Below are 17317 nucleotides of genomic sequence, written 5' to 3'. Positions count from 1 at the left end.
CCCGACGTTTTCGTGTTCTTGAGCATTGTAAAGTTGCAATGTTCGAATCCAATCAAAGTAGGCCTAATTGCAAATCTTTTACAAAATATTTTACAAACACCACGGTTATATGTTAAGAAAGATTTAAAACTATAGCCAATGTATTGGTTTTGTTTAATGTTTGCAATTAATTAGAACACAAAAATTGTGTTAATAATGTTTTAAACTTAAATTGTCAACAGAGAGAGTCAGCTGATCATCAGGTTTTATGTCTTCTTTTAACAAGAGTTGAAACAAAGGAACGCAAAGAATGTGCAAAGTTATTGACTTCGGCTAGCATCTTAAAATTAAACTCTGAGTCAAAAATAAGCTTTGTTTCATTAATTTAAAAGAAAGTTGTTGCATTTTGTTGGTAAAGTGATCGATGTTTGCTACTGGTTTTATTATCACCTGTGTTGTTTGTGTTTACGATTCGTAATCCCACGAAGAGTAAGTTTAGTTCGTTAATGTGGTACGGTAGGCCTACAGCCACACGTACCCCGCATCCCCTGAACAAACACAGGCGCGGATTCAGGGTGGAGAGCGCCGACTGCCCTGCTACCCCCCCAAAAAAAAAAAAGAGGAAAGGAGAGAAGAGAAGAGAAAGGGGGGAAAGGAGAAGAGAAGGGAGAAAAGGTGGAGAGAAAAGGTTAAATTTCACGTAATTGAGTAGGCCCATGCTTAATAAAAACCCGCACAGTCGGGTCGATCGGAACACAGACCCTAGAAAAAGGACGGAAGTAGGTCCTATAATAATGGCCTCACCGCCGTCACCAGACGGCGGATGACATGATCGAGCCGGCAACTTGTGAAACCGCCCGGCCGTGTGGCATTTTCCAATATAGTCGGTTAGTTTTGTGGGGTTCATTATCGAACCCCAACGGTTTTAGCTTGTATTTATATTATTTATCAACATAGGCCTATTTGTTTGTGACGGTTTTAAAATGTCAAAATAATCCCATTCAATTACACGGTTGACGATGAAAATTTACTGAATTTAGAGAATGCAATGCGGCCACCACCTGGCCGTCACCGTGTCGCTTTCAGGCGGGTCCGCATCGTAAAAGCATGTGAAAATTACTATACGGGCCCGCCGATATGCAGGGTCCGTCACATTTTGCCACCGTGACCAAAGTCATTATTAAGACGGACTCCATACCGACTTCATCGATTTATGCATGTTTTTACCATGTTTACGAATCTCGAATTTTGCAAATTGACTTTTTTTTTTTATTGATTGATTGATTTGATTAGTGTAAAAATTATGCACCAAATGGCTTGAATTGGACCTCAAATTTTTCAAACTTCTCAGGAGGGAACATCTGTCCTCAGACAGGCCCCCTTGCGTAGTGGATAAACATATGCCCATTTTCGCTCTTCTTTCGACTTTTGCACATTTCCTATGTTGACAATTAATAGGGAAAACTTGTCCACGGAAGGTTTCATGGACCGTCATTTTACAAATTTGCGGCTTTTTCAAACTAAAATTTTACACACTAGTACCAAAATGGTCCACCAAATCACTTCAATTTAGTCTTCAATTTACCCTCCCCTGCGTAATCGATATACAAGTGAGTGGCCATTTTCGCTTCTGCTTTCGCCGATTTATGTTTAAAACAATTTATAGGCCTACGATAATAGGGAAACTTGTCCACGAAAGGCTTTCACAAATTTTCGGCCGCCAAACTAAAATTTTACACTAGTAGGCCTAGGCATAATAGTGCCAAAATTGTCCACCAAATCGCTTCAATTAGATCTTCATTTTGCACACGTTTTTTTTATTTATCAGACAACCCCATGCGTCGCGCAAGCGCGCTCCGCGGCCATTTTTTTTCATTTTATTTTATTTTTTCCACAAATTCGACCCACACCCCCTGACTGCTCTAGATCGACAACCGGTACCAAAAGCTGGTATCGCCCATCCCTATGAAGATTGACTACGTACTCTCGCTAAATAAAAAATCCCTTAAAAAGGGATGAATAAGCGTCCTTATCAACCAATCAACTTTAAGACAAATAGGTGAAAAACGATGTTCTTTCATAATCTTTTTTATTTCACAAGACCCGTGCATATATCGCCTAGCTATAAATGAAAAAATATTTTTTTAGACCAATCAAATCAATATATGGGTGTAGTACGCCCTTAATCGTTTCCCCAGTAATGATATAAGTAAAGTAGGTAATGGGGATACGCATCCTGCATAAGAACAAATAAACACAATGGGAACGATTGCTTGCTACGAGAGGAAACTGAATATATTAAATAAGAAAGAATGAACAGTTTACCAACCCAAAGTGTTACAATAAAACGAGCAATCGTTCCCCCATTGTGTTTATTTGTTCTTGTGCAGGATGCGTATCCCCATTACCTACTTTACAAGTTGTGTCGTTATAAAATTTCCGCCCCAGACCAAGGTGACAAGACCAATATACCTTCGCGGGCACATGACATCTTGTAAGTATACGCACATGTCATGCAAAACAATATCTAATATAGAATATTGTTTGAAGGCGCATGATATCCCTTGTTCGCGCTGCTACATGCATTTTGCAATCACTTGCATCAGTAAAAAAAAGCAGGATGTTTTCAAAAAAGCAATAGTATTACTTACTAGTTTTACACTCACTGTATAATGCATACGATAAGAGGTAAAAATGCTTTGTTTGTTTGTCATCTCATTTGGAGTATTTTTTTTACAAATTAAATTAGGCTATTGATAACATCAACTGACTTCTTTCGGACAATGTGCATTAACAAAAATGATCAAAATTCACTCATTTAAAGTATGATAATGAGAGCAGCACAAAAGCAATTTCAACTAAATCCAGCGGTAAATCAAGAAAATATTATCCAATATTTTTTTGTTTCTCTCGCTTTTCTAGCAACGCGGCAGAAGCAGAATGCTTTTGCATGCGTTTGACATGCGTCCACACACACACTACGCGCTTTGCGGGTAGAAGCTCATCTTGAGATGACCGTGTAATTGGCAATTTATCCGTGATTCTTTTTTTTTATAATAGCACTACTAGATGTTATACAAGTATGTCTGTTGATAGCGTTTTATTGTCTGTATACCATAATCATATCACAATGAAATATGTCAACTAGATAAGAGGTATCTGTATATTTATGGCTAATGGGTATTTTCATAAATTCTGTGTAAATAAACCAAATGATTTTGAATTTATTTTCATCATACATATCTTGAATCAATACATGGGCAAACAAAGAGACGTATTATGTCTACAAACAAATATGATAAATCTATTTTATCAGAAAAATGTGTTTTGACAATTCACTCAGAACGCTACTTAATTTTCTCTGTCAAATAAAAATCAACAATTTCGCCCGTGAGCTTTTTTTGGAATTAACCTTTTAGCGTTTCAGAGTACATGAAATATAGTTCGCTAAAGAAAGAATTTCCCCACCTCTATAAGAAACATCGTATGGGTCTATATATTGTAGTTTCGTCAGAATATCCGTTTTGATTTCACCTTTTTTCACTTTCAATACCCGCTTAGTCCTGATTTTTTTCTCTCCCAATTTATTTGCCCGAGCTGCATTATGACATAATAATTATAATTTTTGGGGCGTAATTGCATTATTTTATTTCAAATCTTCGCATATATTAATTGTGTCTCGCATTACACGCGCCCTGCCAGGGTGAAGCATATAGGCTGCCACTTTCTTCATTAGGTTTAAAGAAGTTTACAAATGAATTGCAAAAACGTATATAATCTCTAGACACTTTTTTACAGTGTTGCTTTTCATGTAAGTTCAAAATATTTGGTGTATAACACAACAAGAATAAATTATTCTGACCCAATTTCAGCTCAATTTTTAAGGTACGTTACTTACAGAGTAAGCCAACCGCGAGAAGAATGTTTTATTCTTAATTAATTATGATAGTTTGTATTAGAACGTGCCTTTCAGCGCTACATGTCTTTCACATACGGTTGTCACCTTCTTTTAGATATAGTAGATAAAGGTACTTTTGTAGCGCTGACAAAATATTTAGGTTAGGATGCTTGCTTAATTTTGCATTTCTGATTAAGTATTGTTTATTACAACAAGCAGAATACGCATATTGAATCACGATTGGCCATGCTAATTAATTTTACTTATGGGTGAAATTGATCATTTTTCAGTCAGTATTATTTCAATTTATGCGCATGTTCTTTCAAATAGTGTGGGCAATTTGCATCTTAAAAGACAGTCAATTGTCTGCAGTGAAGTGTTTCATCGAGCCTCGTCGTATCTGTTTGGTATACGTCTTTATTATAGTAAATAACCATGTTCCTTGGATAATGAAGAGTTATATAGGACGTTAAAACAAACGGTAAAACTTTGTAACACCCCTTTCAACACTTCATGTCTGCTGGTGCATACTTTAAAAGACAACCATTTAAATTGAAGAATCGTTGACATGAGTGAGATTTGTCAAATATGTTATGTATCTCAGAGTTTGATCGACCTGGTACAATGATCCATATAATGTATTTACACGATGATCATAACCAAATATGGTATTGCAGGTGTCTTTGTTGTTGTTAATTGATTCATGTAAGTGATGCAAAGCTTATCTCAGGTTTGCCTTAGTTTCCTATTGATCTTTACGGTATGTATTGCATACAAATTTACACCAGTCAATCTTTTGACACATTTTCTATAATGGAAGCTGTCTTAAAACTATCGACTAATCTTATTTCAATTTATATTCCTTTATCTTTAAACGTAAACAGTGTAGTGTTCGTCGATCTCTCAGCTGCTTACGACGCAATTCACAAAGGACACTCATCTAACATAACTGATTGAAAGTATGCTTCTTCGTTGAACTCTGGTAAGAAAAGCTGACGGCGAAAACTCAAGAATGGGCTACAACAAGGAAGCGTGCTTGCACACAAACGACCAACAAAGAAGTGAAGGGACCTGCTGCTTCATCTATGCAAATGACATTGGCGTAGCTGCCCAAGATAACGACTTATGTGCTGTTGAAGAAAAACTCACAAATACCCTTAACGAACTGACACCCTACTACGAAGAGAACCACCTCCGTGGAAACCCATAAAGCACACAGGTGTGTGTTTTCCATCTGCGCAATAGAGAAGACAAACGCCAAGTGAACGTCACTTGGTCTGGTAATCACCCAGTATATCTTGGTGTCACCCTATATCGACCAATGTTAAGAAGGCAAAGGTATGTGCAAGAAACAACATTGGGGTTACCTACCGAAGACCTGCGTATGTGGAACTGAACCACAAACCATGGAACACCTATAGCGATGGCCTCTATTGGAGCGAGAATGCAAAACTGAGGACCTTGCAGAGAACAATGATTGCTAAGTGTTGTGTCCAGCTCTGGCTGAAGTACAATATATATCGTGTGTGGGCACGATAAGAAGAAGAGTTAACCATAATAAGGTACGACAGTGATATTCTTGCAATAACGATTTCATAAAACGTTGTAATCGACAGAAATTAAACTATATTTTTGAACAAGTATGCATTTCAAATGTTCATTACAATTGACAGTAGTACACGGAAAGACATTGTGCAATCAACTAACCCATTTGTTCTTCTAACTTTTCTTTTTCAGAGTAGATGTATCTCATCATGAAACACATAAAGTGCGAAACATTGACGTGCCTCATGTTTCTATCCAGATTATGGTTTGTATTAAAGCCCTCATTATATTACACACGATACGTGTTGATACTCAAAACTCACATGCAAAGGGATCGATTACTACATAGATTTACAAAGTACAATGTAACCAAAACCATGGTCTTCCTTTATTATTTAAGGTCTAGCATTTGAAGTATATGATAAGAGATGTCTAATGTGTGTATAGAGTTCCTTCAACGAACGCTACCTTTAAGCCAGTCACTTTGCATAGCCAATAATGTTAATCCAGATGAACATTTGTCATGCTCAATGAAGCTGGTCATTCTTTTAAGAATCGCCCGAAGAAATCATAGGCACGTATAGCGTTTGAATGTCATTTCAAAAATGAAAAAGTTGCATTATAATCACTACGAAGTTTGTTTCGATTTCTGGCAACACCCTTTTAACTTCGTGTAGAGAATACTGGCAATACAATATTTACTTTAGTGTAGGTCTGAATAATACCATTTTTGTGTAATGTATTACAAACGTCCCCTTGAAAACTTCAAATAAAGTCTCCATACTTCTATTCAGATGGACCAAATTTGGGCTTAAATCGTGAAATAAGAAAGATGAAGGAAAATATATATACTTTCCAGAAACAGAGGAAGACGACGAAGATAATAAAAGAGGTTGCGAACCTCCACAACATCCCCATTGACAATGACGTTGAAACAACGTGGAACAAAGAGAAGGTAGTATGCTTGAAATGCAATGATTTATATACGTGGTAACTATAGAAGGCACTAATGTGCAGTTGACGGGACCAAACAAAACAAAAGATTGACGAGAAGTGACGAGGACTATAATCTCCCCTGCAAGTAAAACCCTGTGCAATATCCTCTGGCTGTAAATAATAGTAGTTAGTACCAAACAGCGTTGTTTCAAAAGACAACGGGTTTTTTTTTCTAACTTTTCCGAAAAAAAAACATTATTGTATATAAGTAAACATATTAGGCCTCGTGTTTCAATTTAGGAAGCAGATGATTTCTTATAAGTTGTTGAAGGAGTAGTTTGTGATCATAGCATCCTTTTTGTATGGCATGTTTCAGAATTAAGATATCCACACACAGATTATATTCGAAACATTTCAGTTAATTCCGTCATTGGTACCCAAATGTGGCAAATTTCATGGGCACTTGGACGCTTCTGTTTGAGTTATATGCAAATTAGCTAATTAGCATAAAAATTGTCAAATCTTGCCCAAAGTGTATCGACGTTGGGTTAAGGGTGTTATGCTGCGTTAAGGGGATGTCATGGTGGATTGGGGGTGTCATGGTGGGTTAAGAGATATCCGGGTAGGTTTAAGTGGTGAAGGGGTGCTAGGTGTCATGGTGGGTAAAGGTTGTTAGGGTTATAGACACGGGCATATATATTCGTGTTTGCTCAAACACAGCTGTGCCATTATCTATGCCCGTACGGGGCATAGATATTCTGCTTATGCTCTTTATTCTTCTCCTCCTTTTTCTTCTCCTTCTTCTTCTCCTTCTCCTTATCAAGATCAGTCCTTTGCACTCCTCTAGCTCAAAAACTAAAGTAACCTCGGACACATACTTTGTATACGACCAGAGATCATAGGTCATGGACCACTATTTCATAAATTCAATATGCTCAATGTTTTTGATATATTCAAACTAGAACTAGGTGTATACATGTATAAATATTCTATTAAACAACTACCATGTTCATTTGACAAAGAAAGTATTCACTGATCATTCAATCAGGACTACCGGCCCATTGTTATGGAATTCCCTGAACGATAACCTTAAAGTAGCAAACTCAATCAAACATTGGAGCCCCGTTTTTGTTCTTGTGTGATAGGCTTAATATACTCTGTTTGTTGTTGTATTAATTTAGTTCTGTAAAAGGGATGGTCAATGCTGGCCTTATTGGCCTTTCGATCATCTCCTCCATAATTGTCTTGATTTATTTTATTTTTTTCGATTTCGATGTTGAATTTCTTTGTATTTTGTTGTTTTTTTATTATGGAAATAAAAATTCATTCATTCATTCATACAGGCGGCAATATTATGTGAAAAAATTGAAGCATCTCTAGCTCAAGAACTAAAGCGCCCGTAGGTTTATACTTAGTATACTGATGGCCCATGACCCCTAAAAGTAACTTATGGTAGCCACCCCAGAGGTCAAAGGTCACAGGCTACATGGAGCAATACGTGTAAATTTTTAAAACCGCTTTAGCTCAAAAACTATAGCGCCCTCAGGGTTCATGCTTGGTACAAGGATGGCCCATGACCCTTAGATATTTCTTGCAGTAACATCGACCCCAGAGGTCAAATGTCATTGGATACAGTGAGCAATAACTATGTGTAAAATTTCAAGCAGTTCTAGCTCTAGAACTACAGCGACTTTAGGATTCATACTTGGTACAATGATGACCCATGACCTAGATGTATTCTGTATTAGCCGCATCACCAGAAGTCAAAGTTCAACGGCTTTAAAGGGCAAAATAGGTACGACCTATTAACACAGTGTAGCGCAATAGGTAGTATTTTGCTAGCTGCTTGTGTTTGCAATGGTAAAGGCCTGAATCGTACAGGGAACTGATCACTTAACAAAAAGTCCCTGAAAAGGGAATGTGTAAGTATTTTGATTTTGGTTCCTTAGACCACCTCCAAAGGTTGTCATGATGCCGATGGAATAAGGGGTGTGGTTGGTTAAGGGGTGGGTTAAGGGTTGTCTAAGTTTTGTAAGGGAGTGACATGGGGGTTAATAATTTTGAGGTTTGGCGCCCAATTGGGTGCTTTTTTTTCAGGTGCTATGAAGATGGATCATATATCAAATTAAAGCTTATAACAAGTGCTTTCACATGGTGGTCACCAGAGTTTCGTTTGTGGGCAGGGGAAGGGGATTATGTGTGGTCACGGGCATAGATATTCGTGTTTGGTCAAACACAACTTTGCCATCTAGTTATCATTGTTCCACTGGCCACTGTATTGTAATTCCGTTCTGTTAGCAGAACATGTATGCAAATATTTTTATAAGCGAAGAAAACTGAACGTAGCCAGAGCTTCTAGTGGTATAAAAATTTTAACTTTTCAGACAGCTGTTCAAAATTTTTTATTGTTTTATATACTTTGGACTTTTAAGTTTAAAAACGTCAGAAATAATGAAGTCAGAAATAAAATAAAAAGTTCCATATTCTCTCCCATTACTCTGCCCTTAAGTTATACATAGTTTGTTTTTTTGTAAGACTTTACGATGAAAATATAACTCCATATAACCATTATTTATTTAACTATGTTTACAGTATTTAGATCAAGATATGTGCTGTTAAATCCCAGCAAGATTTGACACAAGAAGCGATACATAAGACCACGTAGGCAGTACAGCATTATCTAGTCTCGGTCGATATGTAGTAGTAATTTGTCTCCCAATCAGACCTGTATTCTCGTGACAATAAATCACTGTCACATGTAAATTGAAAGAGTACCATGTGTCTACTCTATGTTACAAGATATTGTAAATCAAAGAGAGAAACGCTGGCAGAAATCATGTATCTGCTCTATGTTATAATGTAGATCCAACCAGGAGACATGAAGTTGGCCATGTGATGTTGGAAAATGATTGTTATTTTGAGTACATTATATAAAACTGATAGAAAACAAAAAACTGGGTTACCGAATCAATGTATTTACAGTAAATTATAAAATAAAAAATGCGTTTATTGGTATGGGAACAGCATGATGAGTAATAAAGGCATTTTCTTGGAGAATAGGCATAAATGTTGGCAATGTAATTGTGAAAAATGATTGTTATTGTAAGTACATTTAAATATCGATAGAAACAATGAAATGGGGCATCAAATTGTAACGGTGAATCGTGAAATGGGTCTATTTATTTAGGAACAGTATGATGAGTAATAATATCTGATCAAATGGGCAAATATCCAATTCAAAGTGCAACAGTAAATCGTGAAATTCGCTGCTATATACTGAAAATTGTCGTATATGTATGAATAACAAATATCCAACAGCGATTGCTTCTGGCATCTCTCGTTAATGTGCGAAGTACCGATTTTCACTAATGTTCCCACAAAATCTTACCAGGCGTAAACAAATAACAAATGACATGTACTGAAACATGTCATTTCTTACACATGATCGTCGGTGTAGGTCATGTTCAGTGGCGTAGCATCATAGGGGCACGGGGCCCCCAATCATGGTCGGTGCCCCACCCCATATGATGACCCACGCTTCACCACTGGTTTACTTTTCAAGAAGGGCTAACGTGACAAGGTCGCTATGAGACCTCTTTTTATTCCATTCTAAAGATTTGGTCCCACAAACCTCACCTTTAGCTTTTTTCGTAATAAGTTTTACAACCAAAGTTTGGCTGTCATATATATTGTATATGTATTCTGATCGACGCTGTAATTCCTCTCTATTGCGTCATTTATGTTTTCTTTTACTAAGTTAAAATGCAAGTGTATGACATTTTAAATCGCAGGACTTTACCACAACCTTAACACTTTCCAACTGTTAACAGACATCGGCACCCCATCAAGTAACCTATAAAAACAAATTTAGTGTAACTGTTGTCGCAAACATTTCAGTAATATCGAACATGCAGGTGTGACGTCACATGTGTTTTCATCATCTATACAACCTAGAATACTCACCCATTACTATCAATAGATCCATTCTGATATAAGTGAAATATATTAATAAATATCTAAAAGCAAATAAAAAACAAAAGCAAAATAAATACATAGATAAAAAGCACACCAACAACAACAACATGAATATTGCTATAGCAAAGTATACCTAATCCTCAAAATATTTGGTGCATTGAAACCTACAGTTGTGCCATTGAGTGAATGTGTAACCAGGCGATGTTATAATTCGGTGTGAGTTTCTATGCACCATCTGTCGCTTTGTAACGAGGAAGTTCGTAATATAAACATTTATTACCTTAATAGATTGATTGTTTTAGAATAAGCAATACTTCCACTTTGGCAAATCTTGTCTCATCGTTTTTGTTAAAACCAGGTTACCCTTTAAGGAGTTGTTTGCAGAATGAAATAGAAATATAGGATTAAATAAGATTTGTGCATGTAAGAAATGTTTAAGGATGCTCTTATGACAATTGCATTCTATTTTTCCAATGCATACCTCTCTGTGTAAAGCTACTGCTACTCAAGCCAGATTTAAATACATACCACAGACACTAATTATAGTTTTAAGTTATTAATTATAGTTAGCAGCTGGCATATATTAAATATAAGTACAACACAACAAAGTTTGAAAAAGGAAAACAAAAACATTGACATGGTTTATAGGGCTGGTTCTAAATTGAATACATACTAATACTAGGCATGACCACTAAAAATTGAAGTACATTTAAATGGATTCAGACCAAACTTATTGGCTGGGAATTGATGAAGGAAACATTTTAAATAATCTTAATCGGACGTTTTATTCCAGAGATATGGCCTTTCGAATGTCACGGTTTTATATAGGGCTGCTAGAACATGTTTAAAAGTTTTAAGCCCAAAAAGGAATACGAACAGAAAGTGCAATTTTAATGTACTTTTTCTTAATGTATTTATTAACTAGCGTTTTCTAGAACATTATATTTGCTTATAACAACATGAAATAAGATCATCCTGAAAATTGAAGCGATTTTATTAACAGACAACAAAAAATAGACCTCAAAACCTATGGTTTGTTTGGTGGAACCTCAAGCATGGTCATAGATGGCTGCCATGGAAAATATCTCCATAGAGGAGATGAACAATAAGTGCATTATTTCAAATGAATAGCGGCAGTCTTAAACATTGTTCAATCTTTTAAAGTCAGCAGATTTTATCTTCTAAAATGATTATATTTCATCATGACGTAAGTTTGGTAACATTAATCACTACCAACTTTGAGAAATTTGCTCCAATTCAAAAGTTACCTTTACTACATTGAGCAATATACTGTGTGTGCATGGAAGCCATGATGCGTAGCATATGAAATGGACATGGTAGTCAGAAGTGCATGATTTGAGATGGGTTTTGGTAGGCTTAAACATTCTTTGATTTCTTAACATCCTGCACATTGTGTCTTTGAGTATGTAAGTTTGCTTGTCTAAATCAATCCAAATTCGGAGATAATTGCGTTTCAACACCTGATGCACAGAATGGTATCACTTCAACCTGTTGTAGTTTTCATCTCATAAAGAAAAAATTGATCCCTGACCAATCATGAAATAGTTTGGTTAATGTTTTCTGGTGGAATAAGGGATTTCTTGAAACACCCCGTTTTAGACCTATAAATTGGACCACAACAACCACTGTTACCATTTATCAGGGCTTGGACTTAGTGCATGGAGCTGTGTTTGCATAGAAAATACAATGATGAGTGCACACATACACTAGGTAGTACACAAGTAGGAAACCGTTCTAGCATCAAATGTATTGACAGTGGACATCCCTACACGGCTCTCAAAAGGATACCGGGAAGCAAGGATAAAAGCTAGAAACTGATACTTTTACGGAAATAATGTCAACCATTACATCAACAATAGGTTTTGATACATTCCCTAATCATGATCATCTAAATAATAAAACACTTACAAATCAATAATTACTGACATGCATTAGTATAGCTCTCAAGTATTTTGGTGAAGTACGCGAAACGTCTCCGGGGATTTGAAGTGAATCTTTTTCCAGGATTATTATTTTATTGGCTTAAATTATTCAATGATGAATTTTTGAAAAGAGCATTGCCATCTCCACATCTGAAGAGTGACAAATACAAAACAAGGTGAATCGAGAAGATCTCGAGAGAAGAAACAAGAATAATATATGAATAGAAATCAGATACAGTTACTCAGATATAAGGCCAAAAGAAAAAAGTTTGTCTCAAAGCTCACAGTGGTTTGAAAACAACTGGGAAATCCGATTTTTTTAAAATTATTATTCCCGACTTGGTATTTTTATGGTATTTTGAGAAAAAAAATCTGATTTTCGCTTAATTTCTCCGGAAAAAAACACCACTCTTTGAAATTCCGAATCGAAATTTATATTAATAGCCGATCATAAGACACCAGTTACATTTAGAGCTGTTAAACACGAGGCAGGCAGGCACTGCAGTAACAGTGATTTATTGGCACAAAATATAAATGATTGCGATATAAACTGTTGATGTTATACTGTCATTTTTTGGTATTTTCTATAGCTTTATGTGCTACAATAACAGTAGTTAATAATAGTAGTCGGAGCACAACAAGAATGAATTAGTCTGACCCATTTTCAGCTCCATAATTTAAAGGTACATATGACTTACAACGTAAATAAACCGCGAGAAGAATGTTGTATTCTTAATTAATTATCATAGTTTGTATCAACACGTACCTGAAGCAGTCACCTTCTTTAAGAGCTAAGGGGCTTTCGTATCGGCACACTACAAACGCGTAGCTTTGTATGCTTGCTTAACTTTGCAAATAATGTTCATCATAACAACCATAAATAGCAAATTGAATCACGATTTGGAGATGCTCGTTAATTTTACTTCTGGTGAGACCTGATCTTTATTCACTCTTTAGTATCTCAAGTAGCAATTTGCATCGTTTAAGTCAGCCGATTGCCTGTAGTGAAGTGTTTCCTTAAGCCTTCTCCTGTTACGATATCATACGTCGTTATAGTGAATAATTCTGTTCTTTGGAAAAGGAGATATAAAGATAAAGAGTTGTATTATGGATATTAAAACCAACGGTCAAACATCCCTTTTAATGCTTAATTCAATGTCTGCTGGTGCATACTTTAAGAGACAATAATATAAATTGAAGAATCGTTGACGCGAGTACGATATATCAATTATATCTGTACTCATGTATCTGAGGGTTTTATCAACTTGGAAAAATGACATACAAACCATATTTACACGATCACAATCAAACATGGTATTGCTAGTAATTTTGTTGGTTTTCCTTAAATTCGTGTAATATGATGATAATAAAATCGATTTTTTTTTGTCTCCGCCGACATGAGCCTGATTTCGTCCTGTCGTGACAAATTAGGGTATTTACGAACTTGACGTCTGGCAAATAAACTGTCAAGATTTTGTCGATAGAAGTTCAGACTTCTTTATTACAAAATTTCATAAGTAATGCAATAGACTGATCCTTGCCTACACAAAATGGTGGCTATCAAAAGAGCCAGGAGTAAATTACCTTAACCTTAACCTAGTTTCCTCTTGATCTTGAGGAAAGCTTGACAATTCTATACGTATTCAATAGCCAATCTTTTGAAACATTCATTTTCTTTGATAGAACCCCGTTTTGAAGGCATCGACCAACATTATCTATTTCAATCTAAATTCATTTATCTTAAAACGTTATAGCGTACTACGGTGATACTCTTTCAAACTTTATTCTCTATCGATTATGTTGATTGACATTTATACACGAATACATTTAAACACACGTGATTTCTAAAATCATATCTTCAGTCATCAAATTAATAACTAATTTATATTCTTTGCAAATTAGTCCAACAGCAAAAACATGACTTACTAATTATATTGATATAATTGCTATTAAATCAATTATCATAATTTTGTTATTACAGTTAATGTTTAACCACAATAAACAAATGGGTTTGGATGGAGGGGAATGGGCGTATAACAAGAGATCTGTGGTATAACCATAGGATCGGGAGAGAACAAACCTAAACCCTAAACACTGAACAGCACCTTTTAAAATTGATACTGCGCTTAATTGAGTTGATAAGTGAAAGCAGGATAAGAGGGTTAGAACGGTAATGCTGAACGGATGGAAGTGCCTTGAAATTACAATGCACATGGATCAAGCAGAATTCAAAACTGATCAATACTAAATCAATTCGAATTGTACACAGACTGTCAACCATTTGTAACCAACTACACTTCTTCCTCTAATATTGAACCGTTTCTTTTTAGATTAGATGTATCTCACCGCAGAAACGTTGCTAAATATATGTTGCGTTCGAGATGATATCTTTACATACTCATGCGATAGGTAATAAAATGAATGCCCTCTTTACATACGATACGTGTTGGTACCCAAACTCACATCTAGGGAAAGATTACTCCCTAGATTTACCAAGTACAATATACTCAATATAAAAGCATTTAAGCATCAAAGTTACCTACAACATGAAACCTAATTCCTATTGACCTAATTTCTTACACGATCACGTAACAAGTTTATCTCTGATCAAATTATGTTATTTGAAATGGAGCAATGTTTGGCCATTTTTAACTAATCTTTATCATTTCTTAGACTTCCACGTCCATTTGCCCTGTTTGTATTGTTTATGCATTCCCAAACAGTGAAAACAATTTACAGGTGTTATAAATTTGCCTGCTGGTATTTGACAGTTTTTAGCAACATATTTGAATTTCATGAATTTCATGATTTTCCCAGGTGCTCTTATTACATTTTATATTACTAGAGTTTTGAATTCGGGTGGCAAATCTTGCAAAACTTGAATCTAACAGTAACATGACTAGCATGCCGATGGACAAGTTGTTAAACACATCAATGTACCCAATCTGTCAACGAGCAAGACCTCAGGCATAGTATATAACAGCATTTAGATCTGAGATCCCGATTTTATTCTAAACTTACAATTTCGCCTGCAGAAGATAAATCATGGGAAGACAAAATCACAACTTTTCTGACACAAAACTAGAAATAAGGTCGAGTTCATCATTCATTTTCTACTTCCAAGTCAACTGGCAAAACAAAAACCTAAATTTATTTATATATTTATTTATTTCAACTTTCTTTCAAGGGTAGCTCCTTCAGTGTAAGAGCACTGTTATTCTTGGAGGCCCTGCGACATACAGGGTGTAATTTAATTAAATATTACATAATATTACAAGACAACATACAAAATCATTATAAAGAAATTACAAGAATCATAAAAGTGAAAATCAATGAAGAGTGGGGTTTGTGAGAGCAAAGAAGGAAATATAATTATTGCGAGTGTCAACATCAACAGAACTATTCCACAGATTTGCTGCTCTCACCTGAAACAATCTCTTACCAGAGTTATTGTAAAATTGAGGAACAACAAGTGAATTGGAGGAGGTGCCTCTTGTGTCATGATCATGAGTGGATTTGGTAAATGAAAATTTGGAACAAAGATACATTGTAATCAGGAGCTCTACCAGTAAGGCATTTATATAACATAATAAGACTATGATTATTCCACCTATTATCTAGTTTGAGCCACTTGAGAGAAGACATCATTGAATCAATATTAGTTCTGATATCAGCAGGAAAAAAGGTTGTTCAAGAGAATTTGTAAGTTACTTGACAGAGTAAGAGAACAGTTGGACCAAACATGACTGCAATAATCAAAATGAGGCATGACAAGAGAATCAGCAAGTCGAGGAATTTGGCTGATAAAGACCCCTAAATGGCGATACTTTCTTAAAATGCACCCCATTTTTCAAAACTACGGCGTTCAATCATTAGCTTTAGTAAACAGAAAAAAAAATCAATCGGCTCACAACTTTTGAAAATATGCTCTACTTCAGAAATGTACCTGTTTTTCAGTCTGCCCAAGGAGGCGGGCTGGCTACACGTACCATGCATGAATATCAAACTTTCCTCATAAATAATAATTTCATTTAGGGAATGGGGTATTAATTTTATCGGTGTGCTTATGGGCTATGAAGTTTATTAAATGTCATTTATTTGTGGACAAAATGGATGTGGAATGGGAGTTCTTTTTCTGTTGCCCTACTCGTATTTCTTCTTCGTTATTTATGCCTTTTTATTTTATTATGTTTTTTACCTTCTTACTAACTTACTAGTTTCTTTATTTATTTTTATTCGTTTCTATTTGGATACAAGTTAGCCCTGAAAAGAGATGCCCATAGCAAAAAGAAAAGTTTCCCGGTGACCACCCGATGACCATTCGGTGGTCATCAGAAACCTTTCGGGTATCTTTTCCAGAGTTATCCGAACGTGCCCGCTAGCGGATACCTTGCAGATACCTAATTAAGTTAGCCAAAAGTTTTCGGGTAGACATCCGGAAGTCTCCCAAAAACTCAAATATTTCAAATGAGTTACCCAGAAGGTTCCCAGAAACTTAGATTATTTGCAGGAGTTACCCGGCTAAAGCATCTTAAGAATGCATTGTGGGTAGGTATATGGTCAAAGGTCACTGAATAATTTCAAAATGGAGTAGCTAGCTGTTGGCAGTTGGAATATTTTGTGCAGAATATTCAAGTTAGTTGTGGTCCAAAATGTATATAGATTTACATGTAAGACATTACAAGATGTCTACTAATTAATCTGGAACATGCTGTAGGAATTATAAAGATTTGAATGCTTGATTTTATATGACAATGCAGGTAAGAAAATTTGTATGAAATGATTTGTATATTGATGCAGTCTTTATACATGTACCTAATATATGACACATTTGAATGTTTTAGTATAATCTTTTCTAGTAAATCATACATGCTTTTGACAGTAAATTAACTAAGAAGAAAAATATTTGACACTTTTTCTTTAAACTGTCTATCTTTTCAAAAAAAATAAAAAAAATAAAGAAAAACAAATTCTCCTTATAAGGGGACACACCACTAAAACCCTTCCGCATTTGGTGTAACCCTATATAGTTCCGGTTAAA

Source organism: Amphiura filiformis, chromosome 4 (genome assembly GCF_039555335.1).
Source record: "Amphiura filiformis chromosome 4, Afil_fr2py, whole genome shotgun sequence".
In the NCBI taxonomy this organism is placed as follows: domain Eukaryota; kingdom Metazoa; phylum Echinodermata; class Ophiuroidea; order Amphilepidida; family Amphiuridae; genus Amphiura; species Amphiura filiformis.
This window is presented reverse-complemented; position numbering follows the sequence as displayed.